Source organism: Mytilus trossulus, chromosome 6 (genome assembly GCF_036588685.1).
Source record: "Mytilus trossulus isolate FHL-02 chromosome 6, PNRI_Mtr1.1.1.hap1, whole genome shotgun sequence".
Taxonomy (NCBI): Eukaryota; Metazoa; Mollusca; class Bivalvia; order Mytilida; family Mytilidae; genus Mytilus; species Mytilus trossulus.
This window is the reverse complement of record NC_086378.1, coordinates 77282081-77288141: the sequence shown is the minus strand read 5'-3', so window position 1 is coordinate 77288141 and position 6061 is coordinate 77282081.

Below are 6061 nucleotides of genomic sequence, written 5' to 3'. Positions count from 1 at the left end.
CTACATAAGACTCATCAGTAACGCTCTTATCAAAACAGTTATTAAGCCAAATAAGTACAAAGTTGAAGAGAATTGAGGACCCAAAATTCCAAAATGTTGTGCCAATTACGGCTAAGGTAATCTATTCCTTGGATAAGAAAAACCTTAGTTTTTCCAAAAATTCAAAGTTTTGTAACAGGAAATTTATAAAAATGACCATATAATTGATATCCATGTCGACATAGAAGTGCTGACTACTGAGCTGGTGATACCCTCGGAGGCGAAACGTCAACCAGCAGTGGCATCGACCCAGTGGTGTAAATGTACCAGGATTATAATTAGCTATTTAGTTTGGGTTAACCATCCTTTAAATTCCATGGTAATAGTCTAGACTTGTACCACTGAATCGGCAGTGGAATACTGTTTTATTTTTTTATTTAGATAAGCAAGAAAAGATATACCAAACCGAAATCATTGAAAATTGAAAATAAGATAAAATTGAATAAATCTTCGAAACTAAAACACCGATTAAAAAAAACGCAAATAATGAAATAATAAATTTTAAAGTCAAATCAACTAGAACTACAGTCATAAAAAATTGTAAGATTGTATTATTTGGTTGACGAAATGCACAAGACATGAACAAATTGTATTCAGCCCATACACGCAAAAGATATACATTGTTGTTATCATATTTAAGGTCAAGGAACAGTAAATGGGCTATGTCGCAGATTTTGCTAAAAATTTGCATACAACCTTGGCTCGTTGAGCTATACAACTGAAAATCGAAAATTTTTTTACATTTATCTCTTTTATTATCTAAAAAATTGCAGATAGATTTCTTTTAATATGGGTGAATATTTGTATAGAAAGCACATGAAATCGGCGAAAAACCTTCTTAAATTTGTCTCAAAATCGCCAAATCTCTAATTCTATTCCATAGATTTTTCTTAAAAAACTATATATTGTTGACTATATTCTGTTTTAATGATATAAAAAAAAACATAGGGTCACCGACTTCGTTTTTTTGTCTTATAATCAATTTACTACCATGTTGGTAGTGAAAAACGTCAAAAATCAACGTTTTACGGCCTATAACGCGATAACGTTACGATTATTTCGACATTTTGTTGGATTTTTTCACAAAGAACGCAACTTTGAATGATGAATACCGTAAAAACGAAGTCGGTGACTCTATCTTTATTTTGCATCATTATAACGGAAATTTATGTATCAACACCATATATAGTTTTTTAAGAAAAATCTATGGCGTAGAATTAGAGATTTGGCGATTTTAAGACAAATTTTAGAAGGGTTTTCGTCGATTTTATGTGCTTTCTATACAAATGTTCACCCATTTTGTAAGAATTCAATCAGTAATATTTTAAATAATAAATGAGATAAATGCATTATTTTTTCGATTTTCAGTTGAATTTCATCGAGCCAGAGTTGTATGCCAAATTTTACTGAAATCTGTGACATAGCCCATTTACTGTAACTTGACCTTAAAGTATAGATTGTGATATCCCAAATGGTCTCTCAAAAGGGAAAGAAAAATAACCTTCAATATTTATCAGTTTAAATTAGAGTGATTGTGCACATGTTAAAGTTCCTATTAAGCCATCTAAATGATAATATTATGACAAACAAATGAATTAATTTCATATTTATTTTAAAGATACTCCTAAAGAAATTAATAATCTCTAATAAATCTCATAAATGTCATTGTAGAGAACTGTAATGATATTTTTTTTTCAAACGCAATTTTGTTCATGGATGCTAGTATTGGAATCAAGTAAAAATACTTCTTCATAAAATTAAAGAGAGAACACATTTTTTTTTCATTGACAATGGTATAAAATGGTATCAAAACAACAAACTCCTAAAAAAATGTAGTGAATGCTTCAGTACGTTGTAAAAAAATGCTATGAGTCTTCGGTGTAATACGTATTTTAAAATGTGTGTGTGTGTGTACATTTTTTAATATCATGTTTTCTCTGTTTGAACCCAAAAACCATCTGATAACTTATACATAAGGACGTAATAGTTTACATTTGGATCATTTAGGATATGTTTGTTCTAACAACCAATAGTGAACTGATAAACTTTTTAACTAGATTGCACACACTCAACTGTTCCGCAAACTTTACTTGCTATGAGTAAATTCATTGCAAAAATTTTACAGATAAATTTATTGCACGTATTCCATGAACTTAACATTGTCAGTGATCCACAATTTAAGATGAAGTTCAGATTAACCCTACCCAAGTATCTAAAAAAAGGACCAAACTACAGAAACTTGCCATTAAATAATGGACCTTGAAAATGAGGTATGACGGATGATAGCTGACAGAAATAAATATGTGCACCCTACAGTAATGCCATTATCAAATATAGTTGATCTCTTGTTCATAGTATTTGAATTTCAGACCAAAGCACTGAATCCTAACATTGACCAATGAACCATGAAAATAGTATCAAGATCAAATAATATCCGTCATTTGGACATGGACTTCCCACAATTATTGAATACACCACATGGAGTTGACATATTAGTATTGTGTATGAGAAACGAACCTTATCACGTGACTGCAAACTTAATCAGTGATCCATAAATGAGGTCAAGGTTAAGTGAGCCCTGTCTGAAGGACGTGTGGACGATGCCAAAACCCATAATACCAAATATAGTTATCCTTATAATTTTAATAAGTTTGAAATTCAAATAATGAAGCTCAAACTTTTTTAGTAGTCGCTGCACTATGAAAATGATATCAAGGACTACAGACATATGACGGACGGAAGTGTATGTAATAAAAGGCATATGTATACAAATTTTAAGCATTTATGTTTGATACCTTCTTCTGAAATAAGAAGTTTTACGCTGCAACTTGATTGAAGTTCATTTTTCTTATTTACTGCGACTTTCGTCGTATGTGGTACAATTTAAAACACGACAACAAGAGTGTACACACTGAAGTGTCTCACCTTCTTTATTAACCATTGATAATATGTTGAAAGTCCTAAATATAAAGCTTTCCTACAACTATCACATCAATTTTACATGATCCAGGAAAATGAGGTCATTGTCGGATAAACCAAAATGGAAGAACTAAACCTTACAAGAATTATATACAAAATGCTTTAAATATAGTTGACCTTGTGCACATTGAAGAAACAAACTTAACCAGGAAAACATCATCAATGAACCATTAAAATGATGACCAGGTCAGATAAACACTGCTAGACAGATATGTACACCTAACAATTACATGTTTTGAATATAATTGACTTTTTGAATATAGTATCTAAGAAACAAACTTAACTAGGAAAACTTAAGATTGACCAATGAACCATGAAAATGATGTCATGGTCAGATGATAATTGCCACAGATATATACACCTTACAATCATTCCATACACCAGATATAGTTGACCTATAGCTATTGAAAAAAAAATAAAAGATTTTTCATTTTTTTTTCTATAACCAATGAACCAGAAAAATGAGGTCAAATAAAACATACCAGACAGACATGTACATCGTAAATATTTTTTACACACCAATTATAGTGGACCTTTCGCACACAGTTTTGAAACAACAGACCAAACACAAAAACAACAGACCAAACACAAAAACTTAACTATAACCAATGAATCATGAAAATGAGATCAAGGTCAGATGACACCTGCTAGTCGGACATGTACACCTTACAATCATTCCATATACCAAGCATAGAAGACATATTGCTTGTAGTATCTAAGATATGGACTAAGCTTCGAAAACTTTACCGTGTTCACTGACTCATTTAAATGGGACCAAGGTCAAGTGAAAACTGTCTTGCAAGATATGCATATATCAAATATACTTATCATATTAGAGGACGACCATTTGATATTCTGGGGCGGGGGCAGGAGGATTTGTTTTGGATCGGTTATTTATTTTTATAAACTAAGAGGACAGGTCATCTATTTTCTGCACTATTAAAGCAAGATTTTTCATTTTCATTAAAGCAAGGGACTGATTTTTTATTTACTTATTTTCACAACTGTTTATAATATTCGAAAACATACAATTTAAAATTATTTGTTTATAATCAATAATACATGTATAGTCAAGTCAATATGTACCATTTAATCAGAAATAATCTTCTTCTGCACAAATGAATCTTCTATATTCTGAACTGCATATACATGTATTGCGTACATAAAAGTGTGGTTGTACCTAGCATCTTTTAAAGGTATTGGCAAATATATTTGTGAAGGGTTTTGGAGCCACTGAACCCCGCGAAGTTATAGAACAAATGATGCAAAATCATTCTTCCTGTGTGTTCCCCAAACCCTTTGTTAATCTGAAAATGTAAGTTCTGCTTCATAATTTTTTGACAATCTTTTGGTCTCTCAAGGCAAAATGAATAGATTCATAATTATAATCCTGGTACCTTTGAAAACTATTCAGTGTAAGACTTATGTTTCAAGGGACAACATTAAAAGACCAATATGCATGATAAAGCAAAAATGTAATTCACATAGTTTAGTCTGTGGCTTCTGGTTTTTTTTTAACTCATGATCAAGTTTTAAAATAACAAAATTATAAAAGGAATGTCACACTAACAGAATACAGAAGGGCAATCAATGAACAAAAGACAAATAAATTAGAAACATTGTTCCCGAAAAATCAGGGGCTACGTCTGAGGGACAACACAACTTGCTTCTTGCAAGGCACTCGACGTGAACACAATTTGATATGGAGACAAGCGTTTGGTTTTGAAATTTCCTACATGAGGCATTTGCCTCAATGAAGTTATGGCCCTGTAGTAAAAGTGAGATAAGCGTAACTGGAAAATATAACTCATGTTAAATGAATCCAATTTTCAGTAATTTTTAAATATATTTAAATAATATTTAATATGCCTTTATAAAAGATTTGGGAAGTGTTGTACGAATTTTTTTTTTTTGGGGGGGGGGGGGGGGGGGAAGAAAGATGAATTTATGAAGAAATGAGTACCATCTCATACTTTCGATTAGACCTGCTGAGTTATTTATTTTCAATACATATTGCAAGTCAAGTAATTTATTTTCAAACTATTACAGAACAAACCTTTTATTTTTTGTGATTATCAAGGCTGAGTTATTTATTTTCAAAATCCTCCTGGCCCCTTACTCATAAGAAAAAATCAGAATACTAAGAGCCCTAACTTTTTTTAACCATGAAAATAAGGACAATGAACATATTTGCATAAGTATGATTTGTTCTAAATACTAAGGATTTTCATATCCGAGGCATAGATAACCTTAACCTTATTTGGCACAACTTTTTAGAATTTTGGGTTATCAATGCTCTGTAATAAAATTAACGGTACCAATTTTCTTGCACCAGATGCGCATTTCGACAATACATGTCTCTTCAGTGATGCTCGCGGCCAAAATATTTGAAATCCAAAGCTTATATAAAAGATGAAGAGCTATAATCCAAAAGGTCCAAAAAGTATAGCCAAATCCATAAAAGGAATCAGAGCTTTGCATGAGGGAGATACATTCCTTAATTTATAATAATTTCTAGTATTTTATAACAGCAAATTTTAATAACACAAAAAATCCGTAGGTTCATGCCAGTACCGAAGTACTGGCTACTGGGCTGGTGATACCCTCGGGGACTAATAGTCCACCAGCAGAGGCATCGACCCAGTGGTAGTAATAAAATTAACGGTACCAATTTTCTTGCACCAGATGCGCATTTCGACAATACATGTCTCTTCAGTGATGCTCGCGGCCAAAATATTTGAAATCCAAAGCTTATATAAAAGATGAAGAGCTATAATCCAAAAGGTCCAAAAAGTATAGCCAAATCCATAAAAGGAATCAGAGCTTTGCATGAGGGAGATACATTCCTTAATTTATAATAATTTCTAGTATTTTATAACAGCAAATTTTAATAACACAAAAAATCCGTAGGTTCATGCCAGTATCGAAGTACTGGCTACTGGGCTGGTGATACCCTCGGGGACTAATAGTCCACCAGCAGAGGCATCGACCCAGTGGAAGTAATAAAATTAACGGTACCAATTTTCTTGCACTGTAACTTTCT